Source organism: Marmota monax, unplaced genomic scaffold (assembly GCF_021218885.2).
Source record: "Marmota monax isolate L192 unplaced genomic scaffold, Marmota_monax_Labrador192_F-V1.1 WCK01_AAM20220418_F8-fsc00041, whole genome shotgun sequence".
Classification (NCBI taxonomy): domain Eukaryota; kingdom Metazoa; phylum Chordata; class Mammalia; order Rodentia; family Sciuridae; genus Marmota; species Marmota monax.
In genome coordinates this window covers 2,522,132-2,541,890 of record NW_026695238.1, presented here as the reverse complement: position 1 = coordinate 2,541,890, position 19,759 = coordinate 2,522,132, and the positions used below count along the sequence as shown (strand labels likewise).

The following is a 19,759-nucleotide window of genomic DNA, read 5'->3' as shown; positions in this document are numbered from 1 at the left end:
TTTACATGGAATGTTTAAACTTCACACTATCATGGCACTGTTATCCTCATTTCAATATGGGGAAGCAGGCCCAGGGAGGCCTACAAATTGATAGAATTGGGGTTCAGATTGGGCATCCACACTCTTCACCCTCACATTCTGCTCCTTAGTGGGTAGAATGTCTGGAGATGGCAATGAGAGGACTTGGTGTCCCCTTAGATATGAGGGGGTGTTAGCATGGCCAATCTGGTCTTGGAGAATGTAGTGGTGGTAATATAGGTCCTCCAAGTCTTGGATACTCCTCTCCTTAAATGGTGGAGATTGAGACCTCTCCTCTTAATTATGGGCTATACTTAGTAACCTACTCCTATTAAGATATGGTGACCGTGATTGTGTAGGATTCCCATGACTGGGTCATAAAAAGCATTGCAGTCAGCTTGGTTACTGCCCTTGGATGACTCATATGGGGAAGCCAGCTGACATATCATGAGAGGTCCATGTGGCCTCACCAAATTTTCGTATATGCTAGTGAGGTGAGCCACACTTGAAGTGGATCTCCCGGCCCCAGTCAAGATGAACCCAGCCCTGCTTGACATCTTGACTCACCTTCATATTAGAACCTGAGCCAGGAAACACCCAGCCAAGCTGCTTCTGGATTCTGGACCCTCAAACACTGTGTGAGATGATGGTAATGTCTATTATCCCCCAGCTGCTAAACTTTAGGGGACTTTGTTACACGGTTAATAGTTAAGTAATACAGACAACCAAGGGTAGAGGTTAGGTAGGCATTTGCTGTGACTTGGAATTAAATTCTGAGAGTTGACAGCATTTGGATGGTGATTGAGAATGAGGACGACATGAGCAAAGAGAAGAGACCATGCCAGGTTTTGAGTTCTGTTCCTCAGTGGCCCTGGGGAATGGATGAAGTTTGGTGGTTTTCGAAATATTTTCTTCATTGTCTTTGGTCCTGTGGAAGGTCCTCAGGGGAGGGATGGACATACAATAAGCAGTTCCTGCTGCCAGGCTGCTCCTCTGATTCACTTGGAAGAGTCCTCCTGTTTTTAGTTAAAGGCTTAGTATGATTCTTTTGGGGTAAAGATCTGATTGTAAAGTTTAGAAACTACTGATCTAAGGTAGCCCCTATTTTTCCAGATAAGGAACTGGGCTCAGGCAGACATAGTGACTTGCCCAAGGGCAAGTAGCCTTTGACACAGGTCTCCTGGGCTCTAGCTGCGTGTCCTTGTCACTTGGTCTCTGCCTTCAGCATCTTTGAGTGGTTCCTGGGGGTTGAGAGTTGGGGGACCTAGGCAGAGGTGCATTTTGCTTCTCCCAGTGAGGCATACTTAGGGGATAATGGCACTCCTGGGGCCCATGTGATGTCTTCTCTGGAAAGAGGGTTGGAGGCATGGACTCATTCCTGGCTCTGTCAGGCATGTGGCTTACCAATGTAGTGGACAGTTCTCCAGAGCCTCAGTTTCCTCACGTGTACAGTGGGAATGAGGAGTCATCCTTCCTCCCTGGGCAGCTGAGTGGGTCAAATGAGGTTGTGGAGCCAGAGGACTTGTTGCCAGTAAAGTGCTGTGTGCATGGGGTAGGGTGGTCACTGCCGTGGGGGGAGCTCAGACTCTTCAGCTGCCCCGGGCACAGTGGGGCTCTCGGGCCCTGGAGACCCGGAAACCCCCTCATGGTGTGATCTTCTGCTAGAGCAAATCCGAGCCAGCTGCTCTAACTTTGGTGCTGCCAAACTTTCAATAGCCTGGGACCCCTGCCAGTCAGGATGCTCCCCCTGGGTCTGATTTGCAGTGCAAATTGACTCTTAGCTGTTCCAAATTCTCTTGACTCTCAAGTTTCTATCATTCAGGCCCCTGTTCTGCAAGTGTCCCCCCAGTTTCCATTGTCTCCCTGTCTAATTGAGAATGGTCAGGGAGGGAGGTTGGGAATCACACAGTGTACCTGTTGTGTGCAGGGGAGACTGAGAGAACCCGGGAAGTGAAGGGATTTGTCCATGATTACGCTGCCCTTTATCCACCCTTTCTCTCTGCTGTGGTTTTTTTGGACTGATACTCTTAGTCTGCAGCTCTCCACTTAATTGTTTTTCCTTGGTCCCCTGGACTCTCCTGACCTTGTTGCCCCTGGCCATCTGGGCGCTGATGGTTGCCTTCATCCTTATTCTGCCTTCACTGCCATTAGTTGGCTAATTCCCACAATGCACGTGGCCTCCAACCCAGTCTGAGGCTGTGGGTTGTGGTTTTGTAATTTCTGCCCCTTTAGCTGAAAGGCCCCCTTCCATGTGTGAGATCTGACTCCAAGGATGGGCAAGGAGCTCTCAGAAGAGGGGCCAGCGAGCCCCAGCTGCACCTCACCCTCAGGCCTGCTCCCCTCCCCTCCCCAACCTCCTAACCCTCCCAACCCTTTCCGAGCCCTCAGGCTGTTTCTGAGGTTTGGAACCAGTCGAGTTTTCCCCTTACCCTTTATTTTCTTCTCCCACTTCTCTTTACTTGAAGCCATGTGTAAGTGCAAAGCCATTTGGGGTGTTGTGTTTATTTTTTCCTTGTTCCATGGGAAATTATTCAGAATGTATAAGTATGTGTTTTCCTTAGAAAAGAGATTCCTTTACATTTTGGCTTTGCGGTTCCCAAGGCAAGTAGGCCTGCAGAAACTGAGGCTGCCCAGAGAGTCCCCATCCAGGATTCTTCTTGGCTTCAAGATCACACCCTGTGTCATCTCGGACCAGCCACCCCTCCAGCCCACTTTGGGCCTCTCAGCTTCTCAAGCTCCAGAAGATTTTAGCCTGGGTAGGCCAAGCAGCCCTCTGCTGGAGTCCCCCATTCCTCATCTCCAGTTCCTCCTTCTCCCTGATTAGGGTAGAAGCTGATGCCAATTGCAGCTTGAGAACCCTCTCCTTGGCCAGGGCAGGAGGGTTGGTCTTCTAGAAAGACTTGAAGGTCTAAGTTTGAACTTGGCTCTGCTTTCAGCTCTGCTTGCGGTTCTGGGTGTGTTAGCAGTGTTGTGCAGGAGACCATCCGAAGGTTAAGGGGGCTCATAGGCACGAGTGGTTAGGACAGCATCTGGCAAGAGAAAAGCATCACAGAACGTTTTCTTATGATCTTGAGCATGTTCCTTGCCCCTGACATGTGCTCATTGGAGCCCTTCCTCTTAAGAGACAGAGGAAGAGAGAAGCAAGAGGGGGCTGATGTGGCTTCTTCTCCCCACCCTCCCAGGGGTCAAAGGATTCTGGGGCTCCCTTTCTTAACTTGGCCCTTTCACCTGGTGCTCCACCCCCTCTTTCTATTTGTGCAGGTGTTCCTGGAAGCATTATTCACAAGAACCAGAAGGAGGAAGCAAACCGAATATCTGTTAACAAACAAACGTGATCTTTCCATATATATGGAACATTGTTCTTGAAAGGTGTGGAGATTTTGATATATTTTTACAACAGAGATGAACCTTGAAGTAATTTAGTGAAATGAAATAAACCAGACACAGAGGACAAATCCTGCCAGTTTCCATGCATACCAAGTATCTGTAGTACTGAGATCCAGAGACAGAACCCGGAGCAGTGGGTATCGGGGGCTTGGAGGGGGCTGTAGGAGCTTGTGGTTTCAAGGGTAGAGAGTTTCTGTTGGGGATTATGGCAGTTCTGAAGATGAGGATGGTGACAATGTTTACACAATGAGGGAATGGACTTAGGCCACCAAATTGTGCACTTAAAATGGGAATAATGGAAAACTTCACGTTATATATATTATATATAGGCATAAATATTTGTATATTGACTTATGTGTTTGTGTGTGTGTGTGTGTGTGTGTATATATATATATATATATATATATATATATATATTTAACCATAATATAAAAGCAGAAATAAATAAAACTATGTCAACAACAATAATAAAGACAACAGTTTGCATTTCGAGTTATGCTGAGGAGGTACCGAGGAGGTACTCATATGGCAGCATTCACTCCTGTGGGGATACAAAAGTGATTCATTTTCCTGGAGGAAAATGAATAGATAGGAATAGATATATATAAATAATAGTAGAATTCTGGAAAGTTTGCCCTGAGCAGGATGATGATGTTGGAGCTGGGCTTTGAAGGATGAGTAGGAGTTTTCAGTTCAGGTCAATGGGACAGAACAAGCCAGGACCTGCAGAGTATGACCTTAAGAGACATCAGTTCTCCCAGCATGGCTGGACTGTGGGAGGCTGGGCAAGGCACAGAGAGGATTCAGGAAAAGGAAATTGGGGTGTGTTGGGGAGGCCTTGGGGCCCATGCTGAGGGCCACGCTGGAGGTCTGTGGCTGTACTGTGTACCTCCCTTCTCTCTCAGATCCAAGGACCCTGCCATTCTGGTCCTAAAGAAATACATTTTATTTTTTTTTAATGGGACAACTCTGGGTACTAGGCAAGCTTATGGAATGACATATCCGGGACAGCCAAGTGCTCAGTGTCCCTCATGTGGTCATGGGATGTCTGCTTCCTGCTTGAACGTCATCTCTGAGGGTCCTGAGCTTGCAATTCTGCTCCTCCCCGGCTTCCTTAGCACAGCTGCCTCTGCATTCTCAGAGCTCCTTAGGGTCTTCCTCCTCCAGGATGCCTCCTGGGCTGAACCAACAGCAGGCAACTGAATCCATCTAACTCCCATTACGTTTAGCTCTTGTCCTTATAGGGCAGGAGAGCAGGGTAACGAGGGCTCTACACTTGGAGCTAGACCACCCAGGTGGGCCCAAATCCCAGCTCTACTACTTAGCAGCTCTGTGAATCTGGATGTTGTGATTGAACTCCTATGCCTCAGTGTTCTCATATGTAAAATGGGGAGAATGTATCTGTTAGTCGTTCTGATGACAGTCCCTGCCCGCAGTTGTGCTTCTGTCATTATTTCCTGGGCACTGGATGGGTTGTGTGTGGAATGGACCCGAGTAAGTAAGTAAGTAAGTAAGTGAGAACTCACTGTATGAAGCATCTCTGAACTTCCCTGGGTGCAGGCTCGGGCTGGGGAGCCTTAGTTTGAATCAGAGTGTGGCTGGAGGAGTTGCTGCTGGCCTCTACTTGGCTTCTGGAACTGAGCTTGCCAGTGAACTCCTGAGTGGCCATTCATTGTTTTCAACTCTTGAGGGAAGCTTTTCCCTGTGCAGCCTTCTTGAGTTATCTCTAAGTTCAGGGAGCAGCCCATATGTCCCCAAGAAGCATTGTCTCTGCCACTTGCCAGAGCAGGGCTGGCTACTGTCGAGGCATGTGTGGTCCTCCTGGGTCCCCTGTACTCTGCTTGCTCTTAAGACATTGCATTCATGGTATTAATCAGGTACCACTGAATTGCGGAGTTGCAGGCTAGGGCTCCATCTGGGTGAAGTTGCAGGCTGGACCAGGCAGGGTCCTGGGCCTCCCTCCGTGGGCCAGCTGTGCGGAAGCTCTGATGCCCTTCTTATTCCTAATTCCACCCTCTGTTTTCACTTGCTCTGCGTCCTGATGAATTCCCTTCCCAGGCTAAAAGTTTCCATCTCTGGGCTTGGCCCCAAAATGAAATTCTTTGGAAACTTTCAGCTGAGTTCACTTAGCTATTGTTGAGGGGGAGAATGGGTGGGGGAAGAGACGGTTTGGGTCCTGCTTCTTTGTGATAACTTCAGATGCAAACTTGGTGAGACCTGGGCTGCTTAATTGGGGTGAGGAAGGCAAGGGGTGTCACAGAAGCAGAGGAGGGCTTGGGGAGTCGGGACCTCCTTGGACCCCAGTCCTAGCTAGGATGAGTCCTGTGGCCAAGTTGCTTTATCTCTCTGGAAACTATTTGCTAAGTTCTGAGGTTGGATCCTCTAAATAAATTATTTCTCAGATGTTTGATACACAACCCTGGTGCTTGCTGATTGATGCCTTAATCTCAGGATATGGCTTTTTGTTTGAAAGAAGCTCTGCTTCCCTCTGTGTGTGTGGGCAGCCACTGGAAGGTTCTAGCTTCTACAGATGCCTGTTCATCTCTGTCAGCCTCCAAATCATAATCAACCACGTGGCCGGACCACAGGAGTCTCAGGCCTGGCCTGATGGAAATTAGGCTGTTGGCCCGGAAGGCATGAGCTTTGCTTAGCCCGCCCTTCCTCTCCCGTCTGTTGATCTGACTTTGTTCTGCGTCAGGGATGAGCTGGTCAGGAGAGGGTACAGAATTTAGAGCCTAGATCTGCACATGTTGTTTGGTTTGGGAAATAAAAACAAATTACTTTGTTGATTTTAGTCCAACAAAGTAAGTTTCTAGAAAATCAGGTTATTGGTCTGGATTTACCTGATTCTTTCTTTCTTTTCTTTTTTTTTTTTTTTACTCTAATATAAAAAAGTTTAAAAAACATCCAGCAATTAGAAAAAAAAATTTGCAAAATGGTCTGTGAATTAGTTTCTTCTAAGAGTGTCTTCCTGGAGCTCTAAGGTGCAAGTTAGATGGGGTGGATGGCAGGACAGCAAGGACAGAGGCCAATGCAGGATTTTAGATCACCAGAAAGTTCCATGTCTTTGACATAATTTCTGACATACTTGTGAACTGCATAAAGTGTGCAAGGAGAGGGGAAGATTTCTGACCTTTAATCAAGAAGATCCCCTAGTATCTCTGGGGTTTCTTATCAGCCCTGCCTGGAGGTAGAGGAATGCATGGAATGACCTTGGAAGGGCACATTAATGCCAAGGGGAAAATGACCAACCCACTTGGCCTAGTGCAGGAGACCACAGACCCCCCAGCAGCAGGAGTGGAGACCTCTGCAGCTTGGCTCTCCCTGGGTGGTGGCCATCTCTTGCTCCTCTTCTCCCTTCCTCTCCAGCCCTGGATGAGGAATCTGCTGTCCAGATTATTTCAGAGGCCCTTGCCTGGTGCTTTTTATGCCTCCTGGCTGCTGAGCAGATGGGTGCTTTGAGGCTCTGCCCAATTTCTGCTCTTATACCACATTCCCTGTGTTTGCTGTCTTATTTGGACCTTAATGAACAAGTTTGGAGGGCAGATTTGAAGAGGTGAGGGACAGACCAGGAAGAGAGATGTTCTGGGATGGGAAGTGCTTATGGGGACCTTCCTTTTGGCTGCTCCTGAAACCTTCTGTATTGATGGTCACTGTTAACTGAGCAGCTATTGCTGGTGCAGCCGCTTGCAGCCCTCTGAGGGTGTTATCCACATTCACCAGCTAGGGAGAGGGAGGTTCTTGCCCCAAATCACACCTTCAGTGATATGTGAAGCAGGGACTGGAATCCAGATTCCTCTGACCTCAAAGACTGTGCTCTTGCCCTGCAGACTAAACTAATCCTTGGTGTCTAGTAGATATGACCAGTCTTTAGTAATTTCCCATAAGTATATAGGCCTACCATGCACTGAACTGGTAGCACTTAGCAAGTGCTTTAACTGCATCCCTGAGTTTGCTCTGCTGTTGCTTCTCATACTTGGGTGCCGAATGCTGAGGATGCTCTCAGATCTGAGGTCCATTTCCCCATGGGGCTGTGGCCTTCAGGGCCTATGCTGCCAGAGCCACGGGTTGACTTCTGCAGGCCTGAGGCATTTTGCCTTAGTGGATCCTTCATAGAAAAATGATATTTTATGACTATGTTGTTATAAAGACAAATACAGTATTATTAATTTTTATTGTTCTTTTTCTTTTGATTTTGAAAGACTAAAATAGAAACAGTTTTGAGGTCGTGTGGGCCCTGGACACTGTGCCTTGTGGAGGACTGGCCCTGTCTGCAGTAATTGATGGGCAGCTCTGAGCCTGGTTCTGAGAACCCCCTGAACAGCTTCTTCATTTGGCTGACTTAGCGACAAACTCCACTCCTCAGCCTGTAGCTCCAAGGTTTGGGAAAACCAGACATATCCCTTCCCCCTTTTCCAGCCTCTTTACCATCTCTCAAATCCTTCGAAGCCTTGTAGGGAACTGATGTGCCAAAGAAGTACCTTCTGGAGAGGCCCTTCTGAAGTCCCTTTGGTGCCCTCCTTCACCCCTACCCCCAAGCTCTGATCTCATCCTCTTCCCTTCCTCTTTTGGGAATGGCCCACTCCACAGTTCAGTGACCCTGGCTACTCACTTTGCCTCCCAGGAAAGCCTCTTTCTACTCTCAGAAGGAGGGTGGAGGGTGCTCTTGGGCTTGGCTCTCCAATTCCTCTTCCTTCCCCATGGGCTTTGTGGGTCCCGGGGCCCTGATGGGGAGGGATGCCTTGCCCTCCAAACACAGTTCTGACATTGTAGGGCCCAGGGTGCCTGTAGAAATGCTGATTCCTTTAATGTATGGCTAAGGACTTCAGAGTTACAAACTCTGAGTTACAAATGTGCACATTTTCTTTTTCTGCAGCAAAATAGCCTTTATAACAAGAGGAAGAATATCTTCTGTTTAGCACTGCAGATTATTACAGTTTTGATGCTGGAACATATGGGGCTGGGAGAGCTGTCCCCGGGCCCTGGCCACCCCGCTGCTCCTCCAACCCCACCCCACTGGGAACCTGGAACTCTTGTGTGTGTATGGGTGGGTGCCCTGGCTGCAGAAGCCCAGCGAGGCTGTCCCTGCAGTCTGGGTGTGCACATGCTCCAGGGGTAGTTTTCTCCAGTCTGGTGCAGGGAGGCTGGTACCTCTGGGCAGAGGTACGTCCAGGTCCCCGGGGTGTTCAGAAGGAAGCACTGAGCATTGGGCTGGAATATTCTTGTGGTTCAGGAACTCCTCAAGCTGCGGAGATCCCAGAGTTCAGAGGAAGGCCCGAGTGGGGCCTTTGGAGAATGGCCCAGGGCAAGTCCGTTGTGTGACTTGGAGGGTGATCCTGTCCTCCACTTCCCCAGGGATGCTTGCTGTCTGGCTAGAGATTTAGATTTGCTGTCTCAGCTTATGCGAGGTTTGCTTATGTCTTAAAAGAAGTGAGCTATAGGAAATGTAGCAGTGGTAGCCTTGTAGCTCATGATCGACTCTCCTGTTGAAAAGGAATAGAACATGTTATTGAAACCATTTATGAGTAAATTCAAGTTATACAAGCGCACTGAAGAAGAGGCAAATCCCTAAGTGCAATAAGGTAGCTTTCTCCCTAATATTTGACAGCAGTTGGAAAATGTTGGTAATTTCATAACCAAAGCCTCGTTGGGACATTTCTTGTGACATACCCACTTAAGTCAAACCTTACAAGGGTATGAATAACTCAACGGGTTTCGCACCAACTCTTTTAACTCTCTAAATGGAGAAAAATGCTGTGAGTGCTGAGTGGTGAAAGCTGTTGCTTTTTAATCCAGAGAGTGAAAGTATTCAAATCAGAGAAACCCCTTTGTTGGTCCTTCCAACACTGCCACCCTCAGTTTAAAATTTAAGCCTTTCTGCATCTTCCTTCCAGATGGATGCAGGGAGGATGGGAGCACACCACACGTCAGGCCCAGCTCCTTGCTTCCAGAGGAATTGCTTTCCAGTCTCCTGAACAATTAATCCAGTTGTAAAATACTGTGTACCTGCCACATGCCAGACACCTGCTTGGCTCTGAATTGTGTTGGTCAGTCAGACAGGTGTGGTCCTCACCTTCAGGATGTTTACACAGACTATTTTTTTTAAGGGTAGGAAAATTCTCAGTCTATTGAAAACCACTTTATTGCTTTAAATCTGAATATAATAAAAACTTCTTTTAGTAGCCGTTTCCCATTAGTAATCCAGGTCTGTAAGTTTCTCAGAATCTGCTTTCAAAAATGGGTCAATGTCCCTAGAATTAAATGCTTTAAGTGGTCAAGGGGCTGAGACTACCTACAACTCACAGGCGTGGGAGCAGACTTGGCTACCAATTCTCCATGGCCCTTGGAAAGAAGTCCTTTCTGTTCTCTGAGACGCAGTTTCCTAACATGCCCAGCAGGAGAGCTGACCTAGATGATTCTTGATCTCCCCTCCCACCCTGACACTCCATGACAAATGTTTTAAAAATAGAAAACAAACAGTATTTTAAGCACAGACCCTGTGTGACTCCGTTGGGCTCACCTTGAAGTGTCCTGCACTAGTGGTAGTCTGGTCTCTTTGGTGGCTGTCTTTGACAGATCAAAGTCTCTTCTCATCCTTGAACTGCTTTGGAAACTGCAGGCAGGATGGGTCCCATCTGTTGTTGGTCTCTGGGACTTTCCAGACCCCTCTGGCTGGAGAACCAAACCTGAGACTCTAGTTCTTACATCTGTTTCAGCACTGGGTGTCCTGGGGGCCAATCCATTCACTAAGGGAATATTTCCCGAGAGTTTGGCAGTGCCAGGCATGGTTCTAGTGTCAGCAGGGAAGATAACAGAGTCCCTTATTGCATGGAGTTTACATTCAAATGGAGACGGGGGGAAACACACACACACACACACACACACGTGCATTTTGATGTTGGTGAGTAGTGAGTGGTGTGAGGTCTAGTGAGACAGGTTAAGGGGAGGAGCATGAAGCAGAAATACCATTTAAGCTTGCGTGACCAGGGAGGCCTCTCCAAGGATGTTACCCTAATCACAGAACTGAAAGAAGCAGGGGGTGGGCCAAGATGATATCTGGAGGAAGAAAGGATATGTAGAGAGCAAAGCAAGAGCAAAGCCCCTGCGGTAGGAGGTGCTGGCTGGGATCCAGGAACAGCAAAGTGTCCAGTGTGCTGGGAGGAGAGAATGGTGGGAAGAGGGCCAGGGGCCCAGAAGTGAGGTCAGGTGGGGGCATAATGAGCTTGCGTTTTAATTGCGATGGAAAGTCTTGGAGGATTTTAAAGAAGGAGGCAAGTATGATGTGACATGGGTTTTAAAAGGATCTTCTGGCTGCTGTGCCTAGAAGACACGAAAGGGAAGCAGAGATAGCAAAGCTTGGGCCGGTTAGGCATGGTCCCTGCAGAGCATCGGAGATGCCGACGGCTTAGTCCAGGTGCAGGAAGTGAGAAGTGCTTGGATTTGGGATACATGGGTGTGGTACAAACCACATATTGGTTACCTGAAATGGTCCCTGGTGCAGGGCAGATATTCAGAAGAGGAGAGACTGAGGGTGGAGAGCTGTGGGCAAGGGGAGGACATCATCTGGCCCTGTGCCCCCTGCCAGCCCGCGTCTCCTGCACTGGTTCCGCTTGCCCTGGCTGTGAGCATCAGGTACACATCCTGCCAGGGTCCAACTTTGTGTTGTTCAACTGGGAGGCTTCTGTGCCTAAATCCATGATCCTTTCCCCCTTGGAGCGGTGCTCTTCTTTGGGGACCTGCCTCTCCCACCCTGTCCCCTTAATGTCTGCAAGCTTTTCCTCTCTTACAACCTCACACCTGCTCAAGATGCTCCTCAGCCATAGCCGGTGGCCACTCCCCCAGGATGAGTGCTGGGCTCCAGCATCTTTCCCAGGATGAGTTCTGGGCTCCTTTGCTCCTGGCACGGTGGGCCTGGCCTGGCCTGATCCTCCTCCCCTCCCCTTCCCTCCAGACTGCTCTCTGGAGAAGCTCCATGGGGCATGCCTCGCATTTTTCATGCCTTTGCAGGGGCTGCTTCAAGAGGAAAAGTGATGCAATACCCAGGCATTGTTGGGGGCATGGCCACCTTTGACCTACAAGAGTCAGGAGATGGAGACTCCACAGACAAAATCCTTCCCCTTCCTCTATATGATGGAATGTTCTCAGGCACAGAATTTACAAGTAGGATGTGTGAAGATGTCCTAAGTGAACAGGAACCTGGCTGTGCCCCTGAGAGGCTGTGGACAGCTTGACAGCGCTTTCCTGGGCCACATCCCTTGTTCTGCATGTAGGCACTGCTTTCCTTTCCTGTCCCTCACTCTCTTTGCTTTGAGATTGCACCTCCCAATAAGCCTTAGCACTTAGTGGGTGCCCATTTTCTTAGAAGCTTTCTTGACCTCGTGTTTCCTGTAGGCTGTATCCACCAGGCCCTCGTCTTTTGGCCACAGAGGTGGGCATGTGTTCTAAGCCAGGCCAGTAGAAGCCCGTGCCTGGTGTCTTTTAAATTCAAACTGGAGGGAAAACAGATATTCCCTCTGTCATTGAACCTGAAGATGTGAGTCTGAGAGCTGCTGGGGGCCAATTCCTAAGGAATGTGGAGGAAACCTATCTGGTGGAAGGGACTGGCCCACGGAGATGAGCAACGGAGATGGAGATGAGCAACGCAGGGGGTTCTGCATCCAGCTGCTCTCGACACCCAGCTGCACCTTGGCCTTCCCAGAGTTTCCTTCTGTGAGGCAATGAATTCCTCCTCTTTCCTGGCTGGTTTGAATTGGATTTCTGTCATTTGCTGTATGAGTCAGGGCCAGCCAGAAAACAGGAGTCACTCTGGGTATGTTATATGGAGAGTTGAGCACAGAGATAGGGGAGCTAAGAAATCAGACGGGAATGAATGACACAGAAGCTTCTAATGCCCCTACCTAGGACAGGAGGGGCAAAGGAGGCAGTGGCATTACTGGCATCCAGGATGGGGCCACCTGGCAGAAGCTGAAACTGTGACCAGCCTGTGTGGTGGGAGCCAGAGGCACCGGGTAGAGGCTCTCATTGAGTTACTTCCTAAAGCGGAAAGGGGCAAAAATAGTTGTTTCCCTCTTCCTGCAGCCTCTCCCTTGCTGCCCATTGTGCAAAGCTGCTCCAAGGCCAGCGGACAAGGGAGCCTGGGAAATGTAGTCTTCTGCAAGGCAGAGTAGGCAGCAAGGAGCTAGAGAGTGGGGAGCAAACAGCAAATGACTGACACACTGGCCATCTAAGAGTGTTCTTGCCACTGTGTCTGTTTTTGACTGTGAAGCCAGGGAGCCAAGCCTGTCAGCTGGAACCCCTGTGTGCCCCTCAATCCCTGTGCTGTAGCTCGAAAGTTCTCCGTAGTCCTGTTGATCGTTACTGAGAGTCCTGCTTCTTTCTAGCTATGCATTGATTTCCTAGTATATCTTTTCACGCCTTTGTGCCCAAATGGGAAATCCACAGGAAGCTGAGTTCATCAGCTAAGGATTCAGTTGGACCCCAGAGAGAACCAGGTTCAATTTCAGAATTTCCCCAGCCAATAACCTCCTTCCAGATGACTCTGAGAAGGTGCCCTCTGAATTCCAGCTTGGAGGTTGATTGGAGTTATGTGGCCAGGGCAGAGGTGCTAAGCCATGCTGGGTGAATTGGGATTTCTCTCAAGTATTCAAAGGAAATTCAAGTTCTCAGGCCAGCCTTGGGAGACTGAGGACAGGATTTCCCTGTTACCTAAAAGTTAATGCAACACTTTGAAACAAAGGAAAAGCATATTTTTGAATTTAAACTGAGTATGGGCTTAGTTTTGATGATGTGGCAAAGGAGGGGTGGGGATGGGGGTCATGTGAGGGATTTTTAGACTCCAGAGTGACCGGAATGGCTTATTGGAGGCCATCCAGGCAGTGGGGTTTGAGGTCCAGTAGAGCTCAGCAAAGAAGTTCCTGGGAACCTAGTGGGGACAATTTGGGGTTTTGCAGATCTTCTGAACAGAGGCTATTTCACATATGTTGGAGGGCAGGCGGCTCTCTATACATCTATATTTTAAAATAAATAAAAGGTTCTCTGAACAAACCACACGGTATTGGACAGACTCACTCTCCCGTTCCGAAGCCTCTGCTTTCTGGCTTTGCAGGAGCCTGTGGTGACTGCTCCAGGCTGGGAGTCCAGGTTGCTGGGTCAGCTTCTGGCTCCTGCTGCCGATTCACTGAAGCTCCAGCGGACAGGCCGCCTGCAGTGCTGGGCCTCAGTTGTGCCTTTCTGAGGAACCGGCAGAGGGCTGGGGCTATTTATTCTGTGAGAACAGAATAAATTTTCCTTGGGGTTATTTGTTGTGTTGTGTCGTCCCCTTTCTCTTTATTCACATGTTGCAGTCCTAACCCCCAGTACTGCAAAATCACGTTACAGTGGGGTCATTAGGGATGGGCCCTAATCTAGTATTACTGGTGTCCTTATTAGAATTATTAAATGGGGAAATTTGGACACAGAGACACACTTAGAAGGAAGACCATGCGAAGACTGTATTTATACGCCAAGGAGAGAGACTAGAACAGAGTCTTGCTTCGTGGCTCTTGGAAGGAACCAGCTTGCCAACACCTTGAGTTTTAGACTTCTAGCCTCAAGAATTGTGAGACAATACATCTCCGTTTTGGAGCCTCTCTGCATGTGGTACTTTGATATAGAAGTCTGAGAAGACGAGCACACTTGGTCTCCTGTCATTTTTCTCCCTGTGGAGGTGTCAGGAGAATCCCTGTTTCCCTTTTCCTCCCGCCCCTTCTTTCCCCACACCCATTCCTGCCTCATCTTAACAAGCTCACATCAAAGCTCTGTGTTATCTTCATCTAGAACCTTTATCACCACTCTGGAAGCTACCATTCCCCTTGGGTATAGAGGAAAATGTTCTTGGTGTCAAGATTCAGCAGAGTGGAGGGATGGCAAGCTTCACAGGTAGGATGGAGGTGAGCCATTGTGAGATGCCACCCCTCAGTAGGGAGGGTTTGAGAGCACCGACGAGGAGGGAGTCCTTGCTACTCCTTCCTCAGAAATCTTGGAGGAAAGTAGGCTTTGCAGGAAGGGCAGTTCTACTTGAAGACAGAGCTGACTCCTGAGATGATTCCCAGGGCCTTGAGTATGGGTTCCCAAATCTGGCTAATCTGATTACCTGGAGAGCTTTATTATTTTTCTACCCCCTTTCATGTTAATGTGCTCTGCAAAATACTCTAGTGAACACCCTTGTATTTATAGGCATTGCTTAAGCAAAATAGGACCAATAAAATTAGAAGCCCCTCAGTACTCCTCTCATTTCATCTTGGGAACTTTAATAATTATACAGATTTCTTAGCCTGGTCACAGAATCTACTAAAACAGAATTTCCAAATATTGGGCCAGGAAATTGTATTCCCCAAGTTCTCCAGGTGATTCTGAGCAGCCAGAGGGACCGGCGCAACTGTGGATAGGGCCAACGGGGCTGCTGGGATTATAGATCCCACCCTCTCCCTCAGGACTCAGATCTACCTACCGGGCTACCTGGCCAGTGGCCTGTCCTTTAGGGGATTGTTGTGTTGCTGTGGGCCTACTGGTGCTGGCCTTGGAGATGAGGTGGGGCCGGAGGGAAATTGGGACTGAGGAAGAAGCTCAGGAGTCAGGGACTTTTGGTGAACAGGAGTGAGTGGGCATTTGCACAGAAAGAAGCCAAAGCGGGGGAGGTCCGAGGCAGTGACCCACCATGGGAACGGCATGGAGGACAGCCTTGCCCATACCGATTCTCAGACAAACTCCTGATAACTAGACAGTAGCTAGCTCTTTACCTCTTTTCCCATCAGTTGGGTTCAGTCCTATGCTTCCTTCACTAGTTACCACCTTGAACCTTTCTACCTCTAGAAAATACAGCTGATGCCATCTTTTTAATTTTATTTGATAACATGCTTATTAGAATCAAGTACATTGATGTGCTTTGAAACCGCAAAGTGTCCAACACTACCAGTCTGGTCTTCAGTGTCAAGATTGAATGTCACCTCTTATCACAACACACAGGACCCCACACCCTTCCCTGAAATCATCTTAGCATACTTCTGCCACCTCTCCAGGGTCACAACAATTGGGACCTTTAAGTCATGATTATTTGCTTCTAGGCTGTTAGCCCCATAAGGACAGGATAAATGTTTTACTCAGGGCTATATCTCCAATGTCTACACTATGATTCACAAGTGCATTTTGCATTAATGAATGAAGACTTTGGACAGAGGTGGCATCGTTCAGTCCCCAGTACCCAGGCTGAAGAGTCTTACCTGGAGTGGGTTTGGGCACAGGACGAGACAGCACAAGAAGGTACTCTGAGTGGCATCTGGACCTGTAGGAAGCTCTGATTCTGGTTTGTTTCTCCAGACAGCCTGGCTTTCCCCACTTCAGCCAACTCCTTGCCAGTTCCTCCTACATCCCAAGGCCTTTGTGACTTGCAGGCATCAGGCTTGACTTGCGTGTTCATTTCAGGAGGCAAACATATAATTCAGGTCATGTCCAGTGCCATTTGGAAGGGAGCTCAGGTTTCCCTAAGTGGAAACAGCATGCTCTGAAAGCAATTATGGGTCGAGAAGCATGTTCTGGAGTGAGACCCAGCATTTACAAACAAAGGTTACCCTTTCTGCCTGGTGACAGGAAAACGCAGCGAGGACAGATCAGCCCTATTTGACCTCAATAGTGTCCTAGGCAGGCTTGCATCATCCAGGGGGCAGTGGGCAGGATTGGCACTGGGATATCTGGCAGCATTCTACATGTTAGTTTGGACCTTGGTTTCCAATGGACTCCCCAGAGTCACTCTTTTTGATGCTAGGACCTCAGAAATAGAACATGATGGGACCCTGGTTAGAAGTGATTGAAACAGTGGACAATTATTTCCCTTTCCATTTCTGTATCATGGAGAAGTTGAGCTGCATGACCTGTAAATAGTTGTATGCTAGTTTGAACACCAACTCTTGGGGAGGGTCAGGAAGCCTGATTTGTAGTGTCTGCTGATTTCCATGGTACAAGTACTTCCATTACAGCCACCAGTCTACAACATGATGTCACTGAATGCAGACTTGGGAAGAAGTATACATGCTCACCTGTTGACAGCTGGTCTGATCGTTGCTAGACTCTGCCAAACTTCTTTCACTGTTATCTTATTGTTAATCCTTACCAATATTCCCCTGCCATGTTTCTGGGATAGCATCTCTTTTACATAAATAGACATTCATCTGTACTTGTGTGGATGCATCCATGGCTGGCCATATGATTGGCTGGTCCCAGTGCAAATTGAAAATGTGGGCCCCTGTTCAGTGGGGAAAAGTGCCATTAAAGGTAATTAAAATAAAGCTCTTTCCTCTCTTCCATGGTTTCTCATGGTGTTTTTACTTTGCCATTTAATACATTTCCAAGGAAATGAGCACTTAAAAATCAAGTTATTATTATCGGGTTTACTCTTCTTTATATTAGCAATGTCAGTTTTAGTTGCATATAAAAGTGTTTAACTATGAAATCACCAAAATTACACACATTTCATTTGCTATTTCATGAAAATTGCATAGTCGTCTTTCATACATGACATAGTAGAGGTCCTCACAAAACCAAGTCCACTATTTGTATTTCACTTTTTGAGATGCATGTGTTCTACCAACTGCACCTCTGCTTATTGATGACAGGGGGAGGGAAGAAGGGCAAAGCATCCACCCACTGTCCTCTCTTTCTCTTTTCTTCTGTGTCATCATTTGTTGTGTAAATAAATGGTTGGCTCATGTAGAGAACCCACATAAGGAAGAAAGGATTTGGTAGGCCTCCTTGATTGTTCATAATTTTCAGAAGCCATTTCTTTCTTTCTGTGTTCAAAGGCAGTTCCAGTTTGAGTGAAAATGTAGCCTTTTGGGGTTGTTGGTGCCTATGGTATTCAGTCATGGCTGCACCCCACTCTGTGCTTGCTTTGCATCTTGCTAAACTGCCATGTATTGTGTGGGGCATTGCAAGTGCTCTATGCCAATGGAGAGCAAGGATTGGTGGGAGGCATTCTCTCCTTTCTCACACCCACATGTATGCCCATGTCGCATTGAATTTTGTTGAAAAAAACTCAAGGATAGAATTAAGAATTTCAAGATGGCGACAGAAAATATCAGATGTAGGATAGGGCCTGGTGAACTTGAGGCCTCAAGGTCATGGGCCCAGGGAGTTGGACTTGGAAAAAACATTGTTTTTTTCCTGGGCTCCCTTTGGTTGTCCATTGCCTGTGTGCTATTACTCCTTAAATATTTTCCATATATAGCTTGCCTAGGAATTTTTCTTTTTAGGGACCTAGAGTCTGAATGCATTCTCATTCCTTTCTCAGTTTCTATCAGGGAAAATGTGCCCAGTTCAGTATAAATTACTGCTATGGCCTGAATGTTGTGTCCCCCTAAGATTAACAGGTTGAAATCCTAACTGCCAAGGTGATGGTATTAAGAGATGGGGCATTTGGGATGTGAAATGGGCTTTCACCAGACACTGAATCTGCTGATATTTTAGTCTTGAATTTCCAGTCTCTAGAAAAAAAAATTTTTTTTTTCTAGAGGTGCAAAAAAATTTCTGTGATTTATAAACTACCCTGTCTATGGTATTTATCATAGCAGCCTCCAAAAGGATTAAGACAGTTAACTTGGGGGAGAAGACAAATGAGATCCTGCCCTGCAGAAACAAAAAGTTTAGCTGGATCAACCTGGCTGTGTGAACATGAGAAGCAGCAATACAGGATATGGTGGATAACACTATCCACCATAGTGTTAGAAGCATAGAATGTACATTTTAAAAGGAGGGAGAGCTTGGCAGAGTGGGGGCTCAGCCAATGTTTGTTAAGTAAAGGGCTGAAAGAAAGTTACACTAGGAAAGAAGACCTGGGGATTCTGTCTTTGGGAGAGGTCCCAGGAAGTGGTGTAGTTTGAGTTTCCCATCCAGGGCTGGGGAACAGAGGGACTCCTTCCTGCTTGTTGAATGACTGAGGTACAAGGGATGCCTCTGCCGCCTCTGAGCCCAAGGACTCAGGTGAGAACAGAGGAGGTGAGTCCTTTGATTCCCAACCCCCATCATGGGATCAGAACGGTCTTCTGATCACACCTGCAGGGCCTCTGGGAGACTCCTTCTGCGTGGAAGTCCAGTCAGGCTGAGCCTGGGAGCTCTCAGGAGTGGGGAAGGCAGAGTGTGGAACCTCAGAGCTGAGGAGGCATCAGGCTTGAGGGTGAGGACAGCTCACTGTCAGCCCTGGCTTCCCTTCAAGGTCCTCAGGGCACAATCTCCCAGCCACCTCCATCACCACCTGTTCCTGCATCTCACCAGGGAAAGGCAGGAGCTAAATCTCCATGGATTTGGCTGTCTGGGGCACAGAAATGCCACCTGGGTCAAATGCCTGCTCCTTTCCTCCAGCTGGAAGGCTCAACTCCCTTCTCGGAACTCCTGGAGCCTTTTCTCTGTGTCTCTGCCTCTACGACATATGAAGCTGCCAACCTTGTGACTGGGTGGCTTGTTTTTCCTGGTGAGTAGGGCCTGGGTGATTTATCTCCATGGACCTTCCTCCACTCCCAGCCTTGTACTTATTTAGCCTCGGGCTGCTGGTGTAGGTGTTGCAACATCCCACGGCTGGAAGGTCTATGTCTTGAGCTTCTGACTCAGGTGGTGGGTGGGCCACTGGGCTCTGTGGGGCTCTCCCTGCGGCGGGGTTTCTTTCATTCATCAGGGTGCAGGCGCCAGCATATATCCACAGGTGCAGAGAGGGGAAGCCGGGAGTGAGCTGAACAGGTCAGCTATGTGCTGAGCTGGGCTGGAAGGGGGGTGTTGGAAGGCACATCCTGTCCCCAGCAGATCTCCAGGTGGGAAGAGATCCAGTCCTGACAAAGGGTGGAGGAGAGAGTGCAGGAATAGGAGCCATGCAGAAACCAGAACTGCTATGGGATCCTGCCGTGCAGCCTGCTGAGTTCCCTTTTGGTCACCTGTCAAAGGAGAACAATAATTAGAAAAGAGAGGAGGGAAGCAGAGGACTCGGTGACCTCCTCTGCTTTCAGCATCTACCTGCTCCTTCCCCATCCTCTGGACCTTGGTCTCCTCGGTACTCATCCTACCCTCTTCCTCCTTAGGACCTTTAGGAAGCCCCTCAAACCCAGGCGCTCTCCTTTCCTTGCTTCTGTCTGCAGTCAGAACTACAATAACAATTCCCACTTAGCAGGCACTTACTGTGCCCTGTGCCTTACTAGGCTCTTTCTATGCATTAGCCTATGGAATCCTCATGCCACCCAAGGAAGGGGCATTTCTATCATCCCCATCCACTCCATGAGGAAATAGAGGCTCAGAGAGATCAAATCACTTGTCTGGGATTGCAAATCAGGAGACTGAAGAG

General features: G+C 48.3%; 2 long non-coding RNA genes across 4 annotated transcripts in view; one reads left to right on the top strand and one right to left on the bottom strand.

Annotated features, from left to right (window-relative positions):
* Positions 1-19,759, top strand: part of LOC124089520 (uncharacterized) — an 80,859-nt gene that overhangs the window by 36,989 nt on the left and 24,111 nt on the right. The window lies entirely within an intron of this gene.
* On the bottom strand, positions 7,624-16,054 carry LOC124089519 (uncharacterized). Of its 3 annotated transcripts, XR_006850765.2 has the most exons (5): positions 15,663-16,054; positions 13,474-13,669; positions 10,886-10,944; positions 9,926-10,151; positions 7,624-8,888 (listed from the first exon to the last, which is right to left on the bottom strand). It is a non-coding gene; the product is annotated as an uncharacterized LOC124089519 (long non-coding RNA). The 3 variants fall into 3 exon arrangements; XR_006850764.2 differs by having other exon boundaries at positions 9,926-10,944; XR_006850763.2 differs by lacking the exon at positions 10,886-10,944.